This window comes from Condylura cristata, unplaced genomic scaffold, assembly GCF_000260355.1.
Source record: "Condylura cristata isolate star-nosed mole 26May11 unplaced genomic scaffold, ConCri1.0 scaffold00009, whole genome shotgun sequence".
NCBI lineage: Eukaryota > Metazoa > Chordata > Mammalia > Eulipotyphla > Talpidae > Condylura > Condylura cristata.
Genome location: NW_004567110.1, coordinates 25325907 through 25348217, shown reverse-complemented (window position 1 = coordinate 25348217; position 22311 = coordinate 25325907). Strand labels below are relative to the sequence as shown.

Here is a 22311-nt window from a genome sequence, read left to right as displayed (position 1 = left end):
AAAAAAAGATTTATTTATTTATGCATACAGAACTGGGGTGCAGATCAGAGGTGCAGGAAGATGAGAGGATTCACCAGAGACAGAGTGAGGAGCAGAACAGGTAGATCTACTGAAATACACTGCTGAGGGGAGCAGCAGGTTAGACAAGAGAGGTCTGCTGCGCCATATGGGTCAGCTCCCTGGCCAGGGATTGAATTCATGCTGCAGTGGCTACAGATAACTTCATGGTGCTGTGCTTTAACCCATTGTGCCAACAGAGAGGGACCTCTGGAAATTTCCTAAAGGGACATGATTCCTCTTTATCTGATCAGACAATAGAAGGACTCTTTTGCCTCTTACCTTACAGTACACAGCTGCCTCTAACCCAACTTTTTCCCTTCTACATTTCCTGGATCTGGCAGTGAAGGGAGAGTTAAATTAAAGATGATAGAGAGATGCATTTTTATCTCTCCTCAACACCCTTCCCCTCCACAAGATAAAAGGAAGAACTTATATAATAGGTATGCATTATAATTTATATATCTGTACCCACAAGGGTTTTGGGTTACATGTGAGCTCCTTTACATGACTTAATGACTCCTCACAGATTTATAGATGGTATGATCCTTGTTCCCATACTAGAAATGGAAAATGCAGAGGTGAATCACTGAAGATCACACAATCTGTGAGTGTCAAAACTGGAATCAACAGCAAGACTGTCTCCGCTAACTCATGTTCCAAGTCACTTGATTTTCAGTCCTTGTGGCATTCAACCAGCAGGCTGACTTGATGAGTATTCTTCACTTTCTCTTGCCACCTTGGCTACACCATGACTGTGCTCTCAGTCAGATACATGAACAGAAATTAGAAAGAATTTTGTGATTAATGAGGTATCACCTCCTCCCTCAGAACATTCACAAGGCCTCAATAGACTCCAGTGTTCTAATGAGAAAGAGATCTGTCAATCTATTCCATTCTCTCTTCCATCCCATTCAGATCCATTCCATTCAATATTTTAGTACAATTTGAGTAGAAATGTACTTTCTAATGATTTATGTCTCTTGGTTATATCGGTAGGTGAATTGTCAGTGAATTACTTGGTAGGTGAATTCCTGTTCTTATAAATGGGGTTGACAGCTTTGGTAATTAATGAATACTAACAGGAATAGAAATAGATCAAGATCGAGGTGTTATTATAATCTCCTTTTCTTTCCTTAATAAATAGACTTTATTTAAGTGTAATTCTAGATTTACTGAGAACCTGAGCAGAAAATACCCCTTTTCCCAGTCACCACACAGCTTCCCACCATTAGCAATATCTTACCTGAGTGTGGTATATTTGTTATGTTGATGAGTCAATATTGATTTTATTTTTTTTTAAGATTTATGTATTTGTTTATGCATACAAGAGCTGGGGTACAGAGCAGAGGTGCAGGGGAGTGAGAGGATTCATCAAAAAACAGAGTGGGGAGCAGAACAGGTGCACTGACTGAAATACACTGCTGAGGGGAACAGTGGGTGGGCTAGGACAGGTCTGCCACACCATATGGGTCACCTCCTTGGCCAGGGATTGAACTCGTGTTGCAGTGGCTGCAGATTGCTTCATAGTGCTGAGACTTAACCTCCTGTGCCACCAGAGAGGCCCAATATTGATGTTATTTTTTTTTTTAAAGATTTATTTATTCATACAGAACTGGGGTGCAGGCCAGAGATGCGGAGAGTGAGAGGATTCACCAGGGACAGAGAGAACAGGCAGATCGACGAAGTACACTGCTGAGGGGAGCAGCGTGTGGGTCAGGAGAGGTCTGCCTCGCCATGTGGATCTCCTCCGGGGCAGGCGGGAATTGAACTCATGCGGAAGTGACTTAAGCTTCTTAGTTCAGTGCTTTAACCCGCTGTGCCACCAGGGAGGGCCCAATATTGATGTTATTTTTAAGTAGAGTTCATAATTACCATTAGGGGTCATTCTTCCTGTTGTACATTCTTTAGATTTTGGCAAACACATAATAACATATATCCACCATTACAATAGCATACACTGGCCTGAAAATTTTCTGGATACTATTGTTTTACCCCTACGTCTCCCCTAACTCCTGGCAACCACTGACATTTTACTATAATTTGACTTCTTCTAAAATGCCATGTAGTTCAGATCACACCATTTTCACCCATTCGGATTGACTTCTTCCTCTTAGCAATATGTATTCAAGAGTCCTGTCTTTTTGCAGCTTGATAGCTTATCTGTTTTGAATACAGAATACTATTCTATTGTATGGATGTACCACAGTTTATCCATTCATCTACTGAAAGCTCTCTTGGCTTTTACCAGTTTGGAGCAATTATAAACAAAGCTGCTATCTGTAGGATTTTGGTGAATATATCTTCTCATTTCATCTGGGTTAATACCAAGAAATGTGGTTATTGGATTACATGTAAGAAGTTATTTAGTTTTGTAAAAAACTGCCAAAGTATCTTCCAGTGTGCCTGCACCATTTTGCATTCCCACCAGCGATGAATGAGAATTCCTATTGCACCGTATCCCTGTCAGCTTTTGATACAAGTGCACACTTACTGGTTGTATAAAACATTATTGTTTTAACTTGTACTCCCTAATGACATATGATGTTGAGTATATGTTCATTTGCCATCTGCATATCTTTTTGATGATGTATCTGCTAGATCTTTTGCATACTTTTTAATTGTTTGTTTTCTTATTGTTGAGTTTTAAGAACTTATGCTCAATGTTTGCATTGTTATAAAAACATAAAGCCTGATTCTCTGTTTTGAAATTCTCTCCTTCCTTTTGTCAACTAGGTACTGCAACTCAACTGCCACTAATTTTACAAAGCTACTGTGCTCTCTACTGACATCTGAACTAACACTTTTATTCAATAGCATTGTATTCCAAAGAGCACAGGGAAAGGACACTGGAAAAACTAATGTAGCCATCTCAAAAAGGCCTTGAACAGAGTCAGCCCTCCACCAACCCCTCAGAACACCGAACAAAATGTACCAGGCAATATCCAAAATACAGCATATCGGGTTAGCAAAATGCCCCATTATTTCAAAAATTTTAAATGAGATTTCTGAAAAGAACTATTTCATTCTGAACAATAGTGAGAAGCTTTGTCCAGAAAGAAATTTCAACAAAAATTTAAGTAAAGACAGTTCTCAAATGGACAAAAGAATGAGCATTTCTAAACTGCAACTTGATCCAGAGAATTGTATCCACCAGAAATTTTCTATCTAGAAAGAAATTGAAATTTATGGCCTTTAGGTTTTTCACCAGCAGTGAGGTAAACAGGAAGAACATCTCAGAAACTCTATGAAATTACACAAAGAGCTATTTTTTAGCATCTCATGGCTGGCAGCTTAAGATAATTTTTTTTTATTTTTAAGGAAAGGGTTTCTAAGGTCTTCTGACATGTTGATAACATGCACCACAGATCTCAGTAATTACAGCAGATAAACCCTGATGAAAGAGTTGAGAAAATTATAGCCCAAAATATCAGAAAGAGAAAACCACCCCCACTGGATTAAACCCTTCGTGTTTAATGAAGTTGGGCCTGGAACGCTGACAGACTCCCAAACTCTATTCACAGAACCCCTCTCGACAATAGTTCCAGGACCACCAGCCACAGTAACCTTTGGCATCAACTCTAAGGTATCTACCTTTCTTTAATCCAGTGTTTTCTTTTATATGACCTCAGAAGCTATGGAAGAACTGAAGTAGTTATAGCCACACATAATTAAGGAACTTTATTTTACTTTAGAGCTTTCTGTCTCTGACCTCAACTGCTAACAGGTTCAAAAGGACAAGCTGAGTTCCACCTGTTTGTTCTGCTGCATTTAGAACTGCACAGGTATTGGGAGACTCTTGGTGCAAGGGTAAATATTGCTCACCACTTGGCAATACCAATGTATGTCTGAAAAGTTAGCTGTCATTTCTATTTGACTTTAAATCAATAATATCTTAGGCTTTAGGTAGCTTCCCGTTCTTTAAAGCATTTATATTTTACTTTTACTAACTAAGGCAAAATACATATAAGGACTCTACCAACTATTCACAAAAACTTAACTAATTGCATCCTTCCCAATTCCAATTGTAGGTCATACTTAAAATAATTTGAAATCCCTTAACATCTTCTAAGAAAACAGGACATATTAACTATGACTTTCTCACTGGCCCTCAAGGCATCCCTCACAGGAAAACACTAGAACATTAATAGTCATGTCTTTCTGGATTCACCCACGCTTTCATTCAGAAGTACACGTTACTGTGTACCATCTGTGTCTTAGTGCAGGGATGACTGAAAAAGGAATAATGCCCTGTGATGGTTAATTTTACATCAGCTTGGCTAAGCCATGGTATTGTGACACCAATCTAGATGTCACGGCTAATGGTATTTTTTCGATGAATTAGTATTTCATCAGTAGGCTTTAAATAGAACAGATTATCCTCCATAATGTGGGTGGGTCTCATCCTATCATTTGAAAGTCTTAAGAGAAAAAGATTGAGAGACCTCCCTGGTGCAAGGGGTTAAGTCTCAGCACTACCAAGCTAGAAGTTATGCCAGCCACTACAGCATGAGTTCGATCTCCAGCCAGGGAGCTGACCCACATGGCACAGCAGACCTCTCCTTGTCTTGCCTGCTGCTCCCCTCAGCAGTGTGTTTCAGTATATCTGCCTGTTCTGCTCTCCATTCTGTCTCTAGTAAATCCTCTAGCCCCTTCACACCTCTAGCCTGTATCCCAGTTCTTGTATGCATAAATAAAATCTTAAACAGTAACAAAACCTGCCCACTACACATGTCAGACTTGATATCTCGATTTCTTCTTCCAAAACTTATCATATGTAAGTCATTCCTCCTGTTTACATCAAAAATAAGAAACAAATCAGGATTGTCCGAGACATGGCCTGGGTGATACTGGAGCCAACCTAGGGCCTCATGAGGACCTGTCCCCTGACAAGAAACACCCCAGAGACCACTTATTAAAGATGAAGCTGTAGGGTGCTGGGCAACCCTACAACACATGGGATTTTGTAACTATTTTGTTAATTCTACACAAACCACAACAAAATGAAAGATTTAGAAATTTTAATGTTATGTTTCTCCTTTTAAATTTTAACATCTCACAACCACATATATGTGTATATATACACACATGTATGTCCATGTATGTGTATGTTCAGGTGTGTAGCTATAGATGTAGAATAACTAACTCCCTTCTGCCTTTAAGTCATCTCCCTAAAGGTCTTGACCCCTAAAGTGTCTCTTCTCTGCTGAAGAGAGTGGAAAGTGTAAATGTGAAAATGTAAAGGACACTGAATAAGCAAACCCTCTTTGCATAGAGAGGGCTGGAAGTTCTGAAAGGGGATTAAAGGATGGTAGAAGGAATGAGAAGAGATCCAGTCACTGATCTCACTGGATGAAATGTCTGGTCAGGGGGTAGGGGATGTTTGACTTGAAAAGAACATGGAGAGAATGCCATGTAACTCCCCACTGTACACCCAGCTCCGTCATGAAATTATCAGTAAAGTCCAGGTGGCACCTTCGGAGGGGCTGAGAGGAAGTGCTGTGTCCATCTTCATGGGAAGTAGGAGACAGGACAGGGGCTGCCCCAGAACTGGAGCACTGTGGCTATTCTTTGCTGAAATAAGTCGGGAATTACCTGCCTGGTAGCTGGTAGTGAGAGCCCAGCATGTGCTGCCTCTCCCCTCCCTGCAGACCTCCATATCCACAGAGGTTGTGTGGGTTCTCCAGGCCTCTCCCTCTGCCCTTGAAGGACGAGGTAGACACCTTCTCACCCTGCACTGCCAGTGACTCTGGGACAGGTCTGCAAACTACTCACATCTAAAGCCCACATGTAAAGCCCATACAGCATAGCAAGAAGAATATGGCTGCAGACATGGTCTTACGGGGCTGCAAATATCGACAGATAGATGTTTTTTTCTCAACTTCTTGGCTCCTGCCTCTTTCTTAGTTCTAAACTCAACCAAGAATGTTTTTATAGAATCCCTCAACTTATAAGTTCAACATCTGTGAATGCAGTCAGTCATAAGGATTTCTGAGAATATGCAAGATATTTAATACAAGTTATCTGTTTGATTATATTTCATGGCTTCCTTGTGAGAAACATATATTGCTAAAGTTTTCAAGTTCCAACCACTGCTGAAAAATAACATTTTACAATTCCACCTGTCTTGAAGAGCTAGGACTTAAATTTAAGTCAGGGTGCCTCAGCTATTTCACTGTGGCACCATGATTTTCTTCCTGCTTTGATCTATTATTCTTCTCAGTTTGGGTTAAAATTATTTCTTTTGAGTCCACATGCAACATTTCATTTTAAGATTCATCTAAGTCACTGTCTGACTTTCAGCTCTCTTATTCCTTTCCTGTGATGTAGTATTAAGGGGAAATTACCTTTTAATCACAGTATTTTGAAAGAACGAATGAATGTTTAAAAATAAGCAAAGTGAAAAATAAACTGCGGGAAAACCATGACGGATTAGACTATAAGAGGAAAAAAAAAACTGCTAACAACTATCAAAATTGACCTTAGCACTCATTTTTCTAAATTTATGATATGCCATGAAGTACTGCTATGCTAATGTAACCTGGGGAGGGAGAAATAAATGAGTACTTGAGGATCTCTTAAAAAAGACCATTTTACCAAAATTTCTAACTGTTCTGTCAAAGGGGAGACTCTTTATTCCATGAGCCCTGCCTGTCCCGCCTGTCCCCATTCCTGAATGACAGATTTGGGAACCCTGGTGTCCTTCAGTTCTCTTTAGCGTTGTTCTAAGTTCTCAATTTAGGATCCCAGAAGGGAGCTAGCTTTTCAGGGAGTGGAGGTTTCACTTAGAACAAGTTGCCAGGGACCCTGCACTCAGGGTGTCTGAATTATCAGGTCTGGAGCAGGGCAATGGATCATTTCTAACAAGTTCCCAGCAGTAAGGGGGACGCTGGCCAGAAGACCCACTTTCACAACCACTGCTCCCCAGGCCTCTGGTTCCAACCACCAGAGGCAGCTTCTCTCAGGAGACCTCGCTTCCAAATCCAGGCCCTGGCCAGCATCACTGAGCCCTGACCCCAGGTAAATAATGATTTCCTTTCTCCTGCTCCTTCTTAGTTACATCTGGAACCAAAGACCCACATGAAGGGCTTGCTTCTGGAACAGGACCAAAAGTCAGCTCCAGTTTCCACAACACTAATCCTTTTCTGCTGGAACTGCAGTACCTCGCCCTTGACTAAAACCCAAAACCTGATCATCAAAACAGACCAGCCACAGCACCCAGCCCTGAGATGCAGTAGGCTGCCAGCCCGGGAAATCCACCATCACTGAGAGCAGATCCAACTGTGTAATGCCCAACTGTGTCCTGAATATTTCTGGTTTTATTCAGTCAGAAAGTAGCCACCAACTTACTCACCTAGAAATAAAACATTGTTTGCAGATGTGCCTAAAATATGCCTTAAAACTGGCAAAAAAAAGTCTCCCTATGTTGCATAGCCTGGTAGTGTTGTTTATGTTTGGAACCAAAGCAATAGTCTGTCTTCCTTCATTTCTTATCATTCCAATCGGCCACATCTGTATGGACTCAGGATGGTGCAAACCTCCCTGCTGACAGCACACCCCGCACATATGAATCTACCCCCATTACTTCTCCCCAGAGGAAACTTGGAGATAAACCAGAGAGTCGGACGGTGGCTCTCTGGGAATGAACAGAGGGAGAAACCCAACAATGAAAATAGATTTCCCTGACCAGTGGATTACCCCGGGTGGATGGGAAAAGATCTTTTGTGATTCCGATCGACATCCAGGTGTCTGTCATAATGTCATAACCTTGTCAACTGGGTTACCCTGTCAGCTCCAGAGCCTGGCATTTGACACCTGGACAAGAGAGCTGGACATCAAAAGAAAAAACTCCAAGCTTCACTGCATTCCAAACTGCAATAAGTTATCTCTCAGATTGCCTTCTCTTTGTTAGTACCCATCAGTGCTCACCTGGACAAGCAAGCCTTGTTTCCTTCTACTTAAATCTAAACAAGGTCTTGCAGCGTTAAGGTCTTTGAGACTTGAGTATATACAGCTGCATTTCAGTCCTGCTCTCCATGAAACAAGCAATGTGAAATGTTGCTGCTGATTCCCAATCGTCTTAAATGCATAAAACTGAACTTTTTAGTCATTTGAATAATATTTTCAAATGTATTCAACATTACATTCAAAGCCCCTTCCTGGGACGATGTTTTCATTCCAAAACAGCCTCCACAGCACTCCATAGTCGACAGAATTTTCAGACATGCATAAATATCAGCACACACACAGCCATTTACTCTGGTGAGACTTCACGTACACTGAGAAGCTATTTTTAGTTCTGGAACCCAGTCAAAACTCTGTATGAAGCAAAACCAACCAAGAGCAAAATTGGTAGACAGAGTGATGATGCTCTTATTTTTTTCATCTATTTTAATATTCTTTTCTAGACGTTTCTAGACATGAGTCAAGAAAGAAAAGCCTTAGCAAAGACTGCTTTGATGATAATGATGATAACAACATCAGGAGTCAAGTTATTCCCCAGCTTTTTGTTCCACATAAAATCAATATGTACACAAAATCACATCTATCAAGACACGTGTCACTTTCCAAAAGTTTGTCTTTTTGATAAAGGGCAAAAACAAAGCATTCATCAGCTACATAAACAATGAAGTAAAAGTCACTGACCTTCCATAGACATTCCATAAAGGCTGAGACTTGGTCTGTCTCAGCACCTGTAAGAATAACTAGCACACAGTATGTGCTCAATAAATTCCAAGCTTATATCCTCCAGGGTGTGGCTAACTAGTCAATATGCTAGACTCTATCAGTCAGCTGTTGTCACAATAATGCTGTCTGGGAAACAACCATGGAATCTCCGTATCATTCAAAAATAAGGATTTATTTGTTGTTCATGCCTCTTAGTTGGCTAGAGGTTAGCTAACCTAAGTTGCTCTCAGCCAGATTCAGGTCATTTCAACATGTCTGCCATCTTCCTTGGGCCAACAACAGCTGAGATGCTTCCCTCAGGGGAAGGGAGGTATCCAAGCCACCAGCTCCTTTCAAGTTTCTGCACTTGTGTCTGGCATTATCCACTGGCCAAAGCAAGTCAGATGGCCAAGCCTGACACCCCCAGGGTGGGAAGTACATGCCTCACCCAGAGGTGAGGTGAGAGAAGTGTCTCTCACAGATGAGCATGTCTAAAACTTTAATAAGATATTTCCCTCGTGAAAAAAGAAAATTCTTCAAGGACCTTCAGGGTTGGCTAAAGTTATTTTTAGCATCATTTGATTAAATTAAGGGAAGTACAAGTGACCTCTCTGCATCTCGTGCTGGTAGTCTCATGCCACTGTAAAAGCAATGTACAAATTAAACTCAGCCAAAACTGTGAAGTCCATGAAAGGCAAAATACCACCAACGTCATGTAAGGGACTATGTCATTCTGCTGACATTGAATGGCTGTGTTCCACTTGGAGTGGTGAGGACCCCTCTGGCACTTCCCTTGCATTTACTGTGCCCTGCACTGCCCTGTGCCACACGAAGACCAAACATTTTTCTCATTTCTAAAATCAGCACTCCAGGTATCATTTGCAAAATGCATTATTTTTCCATCCAGCCTACTACCTACTCCTATTTTTTTGTTCCTTCTAGATCACGATGGTTACGTTAATGAATGCCCACTCAGGATAAATGCTTCAGAAAACCCAAATGCACCAAAGTGAATGAAGAGAGGGAGCAGAGCTGGTGAGATTAATGCCATCACATGATCCAGATGGTCAAGCACAGGCCTCACTGAGGAAACACTGGGACTGGCCGCCCTCGTGACCTGCGGCTTGCAGGCCAAGAGGTATCACGAAGCTGCTTACACCTGGGAACACCACCTCCTCCATGCCCCTTTGCCATGAACACATACTTACCAGTATGCCCACTGCAACCCCAGGCCAGGCTCTTGAAACTCAAACATACGTTTGAGAGATGATCTGAAACGAAACAAGCCAGAGATTAGGAAATAGGTCTTCATCATTGGGGGGCACCTGTGTCAGGCTCTGCCTTCCCTGTCTCCCCAGCTGCAGCTTTAGTGGATCTTTAGGTGAGGAGATGGGCAGATGGCCTGGCTAACTTGCTTTCCAGGAATTTAAATTTCCAGGGAAGAACATTAAGATGGAAAACAACTGTGGCTTATCCATCCTCATGTGAGTCCCACAAAGACTACTCATTAGTTTCCTCAATATTTAGAAGCACAGAACTGCCTAGGGACCCTAGTGAGGCCGGGTCCTTTATAATACATGCTTTTCCTTCTGAGAGCTGCCAATGGCCTTCCAGTGGATTCCTTTCTGGTTTAGCACTATCTGAAGGAAGGCAATGATCACATGCACAGATGTAACTGTGTTTGTCTTTAGGTTCCCAAAACAGAAGTGATCTCATCCCCGAATGTTGTTCATGCTGTATATTCAGCTGCTATGGCCCCAAGATGAACCCCCTCCTCTTCCAAGCCCCAGCTTCAGAGCACTGGGACTCTCCCAAGGAATTCTCCCCAAGAGGAGGGAGCACTGACAGAGCTCACGCCCCACACTGCCAGAGCTCTGGGCAGGGTCACCAGATGCTAGTGTGAGAGAGTTTTAGCTCTGTAAGCTTCTCCGCATCTCTCAAACTTGTGACTCTGGGACCAGGAGGCTGAGGGAGAGCCTGAAAGAGAGAGAGCCCTCCAGGAGTCTGAGGGAGAGCCTGAGAGAGAGAAAGCCCTCCAGGGTGGGGGCTTTCGCACCTCCAGGCTCCACAGCTTCAAGTCTTGTAAGTACAAACAATATCCACCCAATCACTTTTCATTCTTTCATTCTTTGTATGTTTCCTTCCTGACACATTTGTCAAGCTCTTTCTACATCCACAGTTGACAGTGGTCAAAAACAACCAGATTCACAAAGAGCCCCAAAGAGACAGGAGCTAAGTCTTAATCCCCAAAGCCTCAGCTCCTACAGGCAGTACCTGTCCATGAACATATTCAATCTGCTGGGTGGTTGGATCAGTTACTAGAAGATATGCATGAGTGGGATATCCACAGGATGTACATGAGAGCTTCTGGAACATCACCATCACCACGGCAAGCCTGACAGAGCCATTACTCCCTGGCAGCACTATTCTAAGACTCTACGTGTATTAACATCCAGCCTCGTGACAGCCCTGGAAGGTTGCTACTATCATCATCCCAGTGCTAAGTAGTTTTGCCACCAGCATCTGCTCTGTAAATATCTTCATCACATAACCAAATGGCCATGATACAATTTTGCCATCAGAGAGAAAAAATGAAAAATAAAAATGCGACATTTGAAAGGACATGGTGAAAGATGACTTCCTGTGTGTACGCACGCCAAGTGTGTGGATTCCCAGCACACTGAGTGTCCTTTGTGGCTTATACCTAAGCAGTTGTCTTCCCAGATTTTTTTGTTCATTCATAGTATTATGCTCTTTTTGTTTTATTTCCTGGTGGCGAGATGGGTTAGAAGTGTGAAGCTGGAGTGTAAACCCAGGTTGCAGACGACTATAATAGAAAATGTTAACATACCCATTTGCAAAGTTTCTTACTTCTTCAATGAAGAAGTGAAACCAAACTGACAACTAGCTTAAATACATCCAAAGGTACATTAAAATATATTAAATAAACTAATAAATACACTGGGTTAGGGGTCAGTCCATTATGTCTTTACATCTTTTTTTTTTTTTTAAAGATTTATTTATTTATTCATATGGAACTGGGGTACAGGCCAGAGATGCAGAGGGTGAGAGGATTCACCAGAGACAGAGCGGGGAGCAGAACAGGCAGATTGACGAAGTACACTGCTGAGGGGAGCAGCGGGCGGGTCAGGAGAGGTCTGCCACGCCATGTGGATCTCCCTCAGGGGCAGGCGGGGATGGAACTCATGCGGAAGTGGCTTTAGCTTCTCAGTGCTGCGCCTTAACCCGCTGCGCCACCAGGGAGGGGCCATGTCTTCTTTTTTTATGACAAAACTGCCTTACAGTCAATTTGCCATGTAGTAATGATTATGTAGTGATGACATTGGTGGCAAAGATGTTTATGGTGAATGGCCAGATATTCATCATTCCAATTTTACAAATGAAGAAACAGTACCAGGAGGTTAAGGAACCTGCCTGAGGCCCATAATGGGCAGAACAGGGACTAACCCCCCACCTCCCCAGGCCGTCTGGTCCCAGGGTCCCTGCCCATGGCATTACCCTGCACGGTCTCTCATATAACAAGGCTGTGCCAGGTGAGTCCCCTGCAGCACCTGGAGAGGAGAGAGGCTGCTTCCCCCACACATGGCATCCAACAAAAAGGCGCTACTCTCTATGAGTGAGCCACTCCCAGAACCCGCTCAAGGACTCAATTCATTCTTGTTCCTTCCAGCCTCTTCCTGCCAAGGGATTCAAGAAACAGTGAGGGAGAAACACCCATACCTGTCTAGACACACTGTATCCCAAATACCTCAGGTGTCCACCCAGTTTTTTCCCCACAACTACTGCTATTAACCAAGTCGATTGACAATAAATGTAATACACATGAAGCCAAAGGTGAAGTTACTTTGGAACATCATTTTTGGATGAAAGAATATTATTTACTATTTTCAATCTTAGAACTAAACATGGGCAAAAAGAAGAAGAGATATACACTCTCCTTTGAGGTAGTGGTGAGTTTGAGGACAGTGGGAACTAAACAGAAGTTTCAGTTTTGCTCACTGTCAACTCTACTGCTACTAACAAATTAAAGGAAAAGCTAAAGCAAAGGCGCTCAGTATAAGTCGATAGATGATTTTAAGCGATTAATCCTGTTTCAATTTGGCAAAGTTGGTCCTTAAGAGAAAAATAATGGAAAAAGGAAAGATAAAGAGTTTTCTAATTTTGCTGTTCCCAGAAAATAAAGCAAATTTTAATTGAATTCTAAATATCTTATTTATCACTTGATTGAGACAGACAAAAAAAGTTACTTCACTACTCATGAAGAGCAATTCTACAACATTCAAGCACTGTCTCTCTCAGCTGTCTCCTCCTGGTAAATGTCCAAACAACTGCACAGATGTTGGGACCAGCAAAGGCATGAGGTGGGGATGGGAGAATACATATTTGCCTTAGAGAGCTAACCATAGTCTGTAGTTTCTGGTGTACTCAAGAAACGAAATGCATAAAAGTTCACATACCACGCAGGAATACAAATTTTCTGTCCTAGACGTTGTAGCCAGTGTGCAAAGTTAATCAGTGTCAGTGAAAGTGCCCTGGCAAAGAGCCCAGCACTAAGCGGGTCCCTTAGTAGAATTCCTAACAGAATCTTATGCTTTGTTCTTTGGTGCTTTGTTCTTCTGTACTCGTGTCCTCACATGCTCATGTATTCACTCATTCAACTAGTAGTGATGGAAGACTCAGGTCAGCTTCAATCTGAGAATTCTGCAGTGGAATACAGTCAATGCTAAAGGATTAGATCCAACAATTCTTCTCTCCCCAGCAAAGAATCAAGACATTCAAGACAAAGGCTTCAACATCCCTGGAAAATCAAAACATCTAAAAAGCAGAAGGAGCTGGAGGGTCTGGAGAGAGAGTAGAAAATGATGAAACAGTTGGAGACATGCTCTCCAGACCCAAAATAGAAATGCTGAGTGACTGCAACAGATTTCAATCTGCTAATCTGAAAAGTCACATTACTTTGTCCTGATGTGAATCAGTGAGGCATTTTTCATATCCTTCCTGGCACTTACACTGCCCCATACGCAGCACCAGCTCCTGAGGAAGCCAGTCCTGGAGCTACCTCGTGTCACTGCTGGACACAAGGACACAGTGACAGAGTGACCGCGAGCAGGGTGGGCATGTGAACAACTGCCAGGACCATGAAATGCCCTGCCCCAACTACTGAAAGATTCCCAAGGAATATCTGCATCCAGTCCTTGGGGGGTTATTTCTTCATTTTTTAGTATATACAAATATGTATCCTAGAGTCAACAAGTCGGAAACTCAGAGGACAGGGCACTGAACTTTCAGGAGCCTCTCAGCTGGCCTCTGCCACCTGCACCCTCCCTTCCCGACCTCATCTCCAATTGTATCCTCCCACCACCTTCCCTCAAAATACCCAGGACATTTCTACATTCCCCCTCCTCATCCCCCCCCCAACACACACATTTCCAAATAGATAGGACTCTGGGGTTTTTCTTGATGGTCTGAAATAATTGTGTAATGAAAAATGTATTAATTTTACATACAATTTTATAACTATATGTGATTCTCAATAATTCATGAGAGGATGAATCCATCTTTAAAAAACTCACAAGGATTCGTTCAGCAATTAGTTTCACCTTCCTGGACCAACCCATAGTTGCTAACCAGTAGTAAAATAAGTCATTTTCTCTACACTCCCTTTTCTCTAGTAATGAAAGCAGTAAATTCTAAAAAGATCAAAAGGTACACAGCTCAGGGAAATATGAAAAGAAATACACAGTTTATGCCTCTGGAACTGTCCCAAAGGCACTGAACAGGAAGTAATTCTTGCCCCAAGAAGGTCAACTCCCTCCTCACCCAACCTTCCTAAAATATTTCATGAATTGAGTTCCAGTTTCCAAGAAGTATACTGACTAAAAAGATCAGTTAAAAAAAAAAAAGCAATTGTAATAAAGTAAAGATGAAAAATAATGAACAACTATAAACCAGAGATATTTTACAGGGGTGCAGAGGGGAATGGGATCAAAACTGAGGTGGGACGAGCACACGGGACTATGGTGATGGCACATGGGTGAACTGGTAGTGGAAAATCCACAGGGATTACAACTAAGATGGGAAAATACAGAAAATGAAGAATGATGTGAAAAACAAATAAAAATAATTTTAAATAAATAAATAAAGATCATTTTAAGCTCTGTGCCCAAAGTGAGAGTCAGCTTAGATCTCTGATAACACCTTGCAGTAAATTAGTGCTTTGTCAAAAGTTGCAGACTCTACTGAGTTCCTACTCTAAGTAAGCACTGGGCCAGGAGGATGAACTGCAAACAAGACAGAATCTCCCTGTGGGCCCTGGGGCGTCACCTGGGGGGTAGTCTGGAACACAGGAACAGCTGTTATATGATAATCGTGATATCATGTTCAAAGAACACAGCTATGAAAGCCATTTCCTGTAATGACTTGTGGTTAGGGAGGAGAGGAAAAATCCACAATGAAGTAGGCTTATACCCATGGATAATGTGAGTGTGGGGCATGTCTGAAAAGGAAACTTCCACATAATTCTGTCTCATATTCTGAGAAAATTACACACATGTTATGCTCCAAGTCATCATTGCAAAATTCATAAATTCACGTTAAATTAAAATATTGGGGGAAAATATTCAACCAAAGCATAACATTTCAGCATCTTTCTCTGCATAACCCCAAATGATGAAAGAGACATTTGGCCTGAAGTTTGTCCTGTAGAGGAGCCTCCTCAAGTCGACACATTGTCCCTTTCCAGTCTCCTCCAAGCTTTAAAACTTTCTCCCTCTGTTGCTGGACCTACCCCAAGCTCATTTTCCTGTAGAAATGTTAACTGACAATGGAAATATTGCCTGATGATGGCCTGAATTATTTATATCCTAAAGGGGATTCCAGAAAACTGAAAAATTAAATCTGTCATATTCTAGAAATTAAATTGATAGAATGATGTTGTCTATTGATTCAACAACCTCTGCCTTAGCAAAGGGTCCTCTGAATTGTTTCTTCTCTCCCTTGCAGCCAGACTGGGAGCCACACTCTGAATTACTCCCTTTCCTTTGTGCAAACTACCAGTGGTTCCCTTATTTCTATTTGTGCTATTTCTAGTGCGCCAACCTCTGGAGCACCTACTGGTTACATGTGAAGTCATTTGAAAACTTAAACTGAATCTAAATCTGCAGCCCATGTCAGTCTCAGATCAGATATCATTAGGAAAGTAAGTGACTCAAAAATACATATACTCAAAAATACATATACTCAAATATACATATACTCAAATACCCTCCTTCAACTGTGTACATTTCAGTGATATAGAATCAGTCCTGCACCACCCATCCCCCCAAAACACACACACACCAACTGTCCTTATATGACCTTGACATAATTTCCTTTTAACAAGGACTTTCCAGGAAGAGAGTCTAGGGTTATCTTTCTGAATCACCACAACTGCCTTCTGATAGCAGAGAACACTGCTGTTTTTGAATTGTGAAATAATAGAAACTAGACTCAAAAAATTACACTTAGGCAGTATCATTTTTACCTCTCCTCATAATTTGTAGCTTACAATCTCACTACAGATATTGTGATGTTAACACACCTCACAATCCTGCACAGGAATCAGTGGTCCAATAAAAGAAGGAACAAATACATAGAATATAAAACTAACCTGAATCGTATCTACTGAACAGGCCTCCCCTTTCATATTATACCGAGGCCTGTTTTCCAGGCCCTGCTATCTTTCCTATTCTAATAGCATTATTTTCCATCTGGCTTCACAATGCCAGAATTCTCTTTATCATGTGTTTCCCATTTGCTCTGTTTTGTTGAATTGAATTTACATTTCCAGTCCCCCAGTCTGATCAGTCACATTTACACAACCGGCTTTTACCTTCTAGTGTTTCATCCCCAGACGCAAATGAGAACTAATTTTGTGGTCCACTATGATCAAAGCCCAAAATGTCTAAAGGGTGAAGAGATAATAGTTCATGCATTTCTGTGCAGCTTCACCTGCAGCAGAGAGCAGACTCATGAGACTTGGCCATCAACGGACAAGTACAGACTAGGAGTAACCAGGAAGATCTCACATACCTGCTGAAACTTTCCTCTGGCTTCTGTACTAGGAGCCCAGAAACCAGACAGTGAGACACCTGGCCCTCCAGAGCCCGTGGTCCCCTCCAACCCTTCTCTAATTCTGCTCCAGCACATCTTACTGGATGTAAATATTTGTTAATCTCCCTCATCAAGGTAGACACTTATTCATGTCTCCCAAAATACCTCCTTCCCATTCCAAGTCCAGAGAGAACATCACAAAGGGAAAGAAATGAAGGAGGAAGGTTCACAGTGACAGGCAGGTTGTGTAGTTTCACACCAGACCACAGGACTCCCAGTGAGTTCCCCATGGTAGGTCTGGCTTTGTGAGCAGGCACTGTAAACCAGCATTCTCCCTAATTCTTCACTCCTTGGGATGTACCTGAGAGGTAGGAACCATACCTGGAACCACAGTTTACCTCACATGATCAAATAGAACAACAATCCAGGTACTTTGCAGAAAGAAATAGAATTCAACCCCATATGATAGGAACAAAGTACTAGCATTGCAGGTGTCCATGTGACATGAAATTACAGCAGAAAACACACAAGTCCATAAAAATGAGCTGCTGGATGACACACAATTAGCTGCTTTTTCATATTAATGTTAAAAAAGTTGCTTCTTGTTCATTCATTTTTGTCATCTGCTAGGTTTGCTGCCAGAATAAGCAATAGTAGTCACCAAACTTAATTCCATTCATTAAGTTAACTTCTTTCTGTAACATTTGGAAAATATCATTCTTTGATTCCAGCTGGGAAACAGAGCATTCAATTCTGAAGGAAATGCTCTGAGGAAGCCTAATTTGGCAGTCACTGCTGCGAAAAATCGAGCAATTCGCCCATTATATCCACTCTGTGAGTGCCAAACCAAGCCTTCTGCATGACGTGGAAGCCAGCAGGTGTTTGAAACATGCTATATCCCATTTGCTTGGATTCCCAAAAGGAACTCTTAATAAAAAGATAGGTCCTGGGCCTCCTGGGTAGTGCAGGGGTTAAGGTCTCTGCACTATCAAGCTATCTGCAGCATAAGTTCGATCCCAGGCCAGGGAGGTGACCCACGTGGCACAGCAGACCTCTCCTATCTCACTTGTGGCTCCCCTTAGCAGTGTATTTCAGTAGATCTGCCTGTCCTGCTCCCCGTTCTGCTCTGGTGAATCCTCCTACCCCCCCCCCAAACCTCTGGCCTACACCACAGTTCTTGTATGCATAAATAACTAAATCTTAAAAAAGACAATAAGGTTTCTAATCTCAGACTCAAATCCTAACACTGGCCTACACTGTGGACTGCAGGTATTGATGAAGGAGTCTGTGCCCACCTGAGCTCAAAACCTCAGTTGGAAAATCTCTGTTCTTACAAAAAAAATGGTCTTCTAACCATGGCAAGGCTTCGCATTAAAGAGAGGGATAAAATAACTTAAACTTATATTTTTATATTAAATTTAAGAATGTACTTTGTGATCATCAGGATACATGGGATACATTCGGTATTTAACTATAAAATTTAAGAGCATCTACAAAAAATCTGACAGCTCTTCATAATTTCAATTTAAAATGTATGCTAACTTAGATTTTTCAGTGTGTGAGAACAACCGTGCATCATTTAATTTAGCATTTATTTGTTATTTAACAATTAACTTTTAAAAATTAAGCACTTCCTTCTACCCAGAAATGAAACAAAACAAAGAATTTCTGTAGGATTTTAAGGTTGAAAAGACTATTTCAAAAAAGTTCCTGTACCAGTATTTGGGGGTAGAATTGTGTTCCCTAAAATTCATTATGTTGAAGTTAAAATGCCCAGTTCCTCAGAATGTGTCCTTATGTGGAAGTAGAATTGTAGAAGATATCATCTGATGAATTAAGATGAGTCATACTGAAGTAAGGGGCCCCTTATCCAATATGACTAATGTCCTCATAAAAAGACTAACACCTTTATCTCTGACTTCCAGGCTCTAGAACTGAGACCATACACTTCTGTGCTTCTAATCATCCAGTTTATGATCCTTGTATTTTGAAGCCTGGGCAAATTAATTCAACAAGTTACCTACTGATGGCCTGTTAGCTCCTATTCCAGCATCCTCTCTTCTGCTCTGTGATGCTGACGTTTGGGTCTCATGCTGTTTATCTTGGTAAAAACAAACAAAAAGTACAACTAAACTACACCAAAGGTACCAATCAACAAAGAATTGTTAGCTAAGTCATTTTACACATAAGAAACTTGAAACAGCTGTTAAGATAATGTACTTATACATTTATTTACATGCATCACACACACATCACAGATTTTATGTGACAAAAGCAGATTTCCAAACAGCAGCAGTATGAAAAAAATTTTGAAAAATAATTTCAATTATTTCATAATAAATCATTTTAAACAGCATTTCTGGGTAAGAAGTCTGTGTGACTGGACAAAGTGCCAACAAAGAGTCTTGCTAATAATAGTCACTAAAATACTTATGGAATTCTGTTTTGATGTCAACATGTAAATGTTTATGAGAACCAAGTACATAAAACAGTTGAAAATTTTAAACATTTAGAAAATTGTATGCACTTTGCATTTATATTATTTAATCCAATTTTAGAAGGGTATGCATTCTTTGATTTTTCTCTGTCATTTTTACTTTTTTCAAGGTGATTCATATTTATTCAGCAGCAAAAACACAATTAGCTCATTTATATGCTAGTTCTTTATAAATGTTTGAGCTTAATTTGATAGAAAAATGTCAAGCAAAGAAAAGGAGAAGACCAGAGAGCAGTTCCTATAGCCTGTAGTCAAAACTGCCTTAAATATTTTACCTCACTCTTTATCTACTGTTTAAATAGCTAACAGCCTAGCTGCAGCTTACAAAAAAACAAAGAACAATAGAATTACTTCCTTAGAAACAAACTATCTTGCAATGGAAGAAATCTTCTCTCCCAGGTCAGTGGTCAATGGAATCTATAAAAGAGATAATGGCTCCGGCCCTCTCTGGTGGCGCAGCGGGTTAAAGCACAGCACTAAGAAGCTAAAGTCACTTCAGCATGAGTTCGATCCCCACCTGCCCCGGAGGTGACCACATGGCATAGCAGACCTCTCCTGACCCGCCCACTGCTCCCCTCAGCAGTGTACTTCATCAGTCGGTCTGTTCTGCTCCCCACTCTGTCTCTGGTGAATCCTCTTGCTGCCCCTGCACCTCTGGCCTGTACCCCAGTTCTGTATGCATAAATAAAAGAGAGACAGAGATAATGGCTCCCAAATCCAAAACCAAATGCAAGAAGGGATAGCAAAGAGTAGCTAGTGCTTCTCCTCCTGTCCTGGAGACCATCTGCTATTCCAGGCTCCCTCTTCAAAGCTGCAGACCAAGCAAGAGAAGCTGCTTTCCTGGAAAAAGACCACCACCCGCTCGCATGAGCCTCATCCTCTCTCCTTAGAAAGCTCTCCCTTACAAGTTCCAAGTGCATACTAGAAATCCAAAAATAACATTGCTTGTTGGAATTTAAGGACTCAAAACTAAAAATTTCCCAGGCTCCACTCTACTATATTGAACATGCAGAGTCGTGGGTTTTTTTTTTTTTTTCCTACACTGACAGAAGCTTGGGGAATTGGGACCAAGGCAATGAGATCAGGGATCCATCTGTTCAGTGCTATCCTCAGGAGGAGCAGTTACAAATACTCTGGAAGTCTCTGAATGCTAGAGGGAAAGTCTTAACAGAACTTCATGGACACTAACAAAAGAGCAAAAAAATGTACAGAAACGGGAACCACAAGGCAGACAGAATGGCCAGGAGTGTTCAGCACCAGCAGCAGCCCAGGGAGAGCTGGAAGGACCAACTCACAGACTGGGTTTCACTAGCATCCTATTTCTCAGTGGTGGCTCACTGTGTGAGACCTGTTTTGAATGAAAGACTCCACTTTGTCTCTAAGCTGCCACGTTGGCACTTCTCAGTGAAAATCACTGGTGGCACAATGGGGTAAAGCACAACGTGAAGAATCTATCTGCAGCCACAAAGGGAGCTGACCCACAGGGCACAGTAGACCTCTCCTGTCTCCCCAGCTGCTCTCCTCAACAGTGTATTTCAGTCAGTCAGCCTGTTCTGCTCCCCACTCTGTCTCTGGTGAAAACTCTCACCCCCACACCTCTGGCCTATACTTCGTTCTTCTATGCATAAAGACATTTTTAAAAAAAAAAAGAAAGTTAAAGCATGATGCAACCATTCAGTGACTACTAAAAAGGAGAGTTCATCAGCAGATAAGGTCAGCATGGCCAACACACTCAGGGTTTGACCTCAGCAAAAACCCTCTCCCCATGTGATCCTTTAAAATCCCCCTATGCCCTGACCCTACCGACTGCTGCTTGGTCATAAAGCCAAATCACATTTCTGTTATCAAGTAAATGCCTCCCTGATTATATCACAGCCTGATTATTTTTCAAGTCAACAACTGATCATGTGGATAATAAAATATAGCTTTCATTTCATTGTTTCCCCCATGATCATTCACATAATGTCAACTGAAATTTTCTTAACATCTCCTGTGGTGGAAGAGAAATTAATCAAAAAAGCAAGGAAAGGAAAGAAAGAAAAGGCATAAGTATTAGAAAGAAAGAAGTAAGACTTTTTAAACCATGTATCTACAGATCCATAGGAATTTATCTACAAAGGACTATAACAACACTAAAAAGGTAAATAAGATACCAAAGAAGTAGGTAAAAAAAAACAGCTGTATTTCTAGCAATCAACTATCAACTATTATTTTAAAGTATCAATGGTTACAAAAAAGCAAAGACAGGGGCCCTCCCTGGTGGCCCGGAGGGTTAAAGTACAGCACTAAGAAGCTAAAGCCACTTCAGCATGAGTTCGATTCCCACACCGGAGGTGACCCACATGGCGCGGCAGACCTCTCCTGACCCGCCCGCTGCTCCCCTCAGCAGTGTACATTGTCAGTCTGCCTGTTCTGCTCCCCATTCTGTCTCTGGTGAATCCTCTCACCACCCCTGCAACTCTGGCCTGTACCCCAGTTCTGTATGCATAAATAAATAAATCTTTAAAAAAAAAAGATATATACCATCAAATGATAGTGAAGATATAGATCAGCTCTCATATTTCTGGGAAGAATATAAAATGGAGTAACTCCCCTGGCAAACTGTTTGGTGGTTTCTGTTAATGGTAAGACTATCCTATAACCCACTCCTAGATGTATATGAAAGAGAAGAAAGAATTAACTCAAAAATATGTATAACATCTTTATTCATAATTGTGAAAAATTTAAAACAATCTAAGTATCCACCAATAAGAGAATTGTATAAGCAAACTGTTACATACTCATGCAATGAAATTCTCCACAACCATAAAAAAGAACTGATTGACTCAAAGGTATGAGTGAAACTTAAAAAAATTATATAGAGCAAAAGTATCAGACACAAAAGAGTACATATTGTCTGATGCCACTGAAGTATATGAAAGCTAGTCAGTGTGACAGAAATCAGAACTGGCATTACCTTTGGTAATTGATAGTGGTTA

The 22311-nt window shown here is 41.4% G+C and overlaps 1 protein-coding gene across 2 annotated transcripts in view; it reads right to left on the bottom strand.

Moving 5' to 3' along the window:
• The window catches only part of NCALD (neurocalcin delta), a 312691-nt gene that overhangs the window by 246448 nt on the left and 43932 nt on the right, over window positions 1-22311 (bottom strand). For both annotated transcript variants that reach the window (XM_012722992.1, XM_012722993.1), the window contains exon 2: window positions 9933-9995. The gene's annotated coding sequence lies outside the window, so the exon portion shown is untranslated. The remainder of the gene's footprint in view (window positions 1-9932; window positions 9996-22311) is intronic.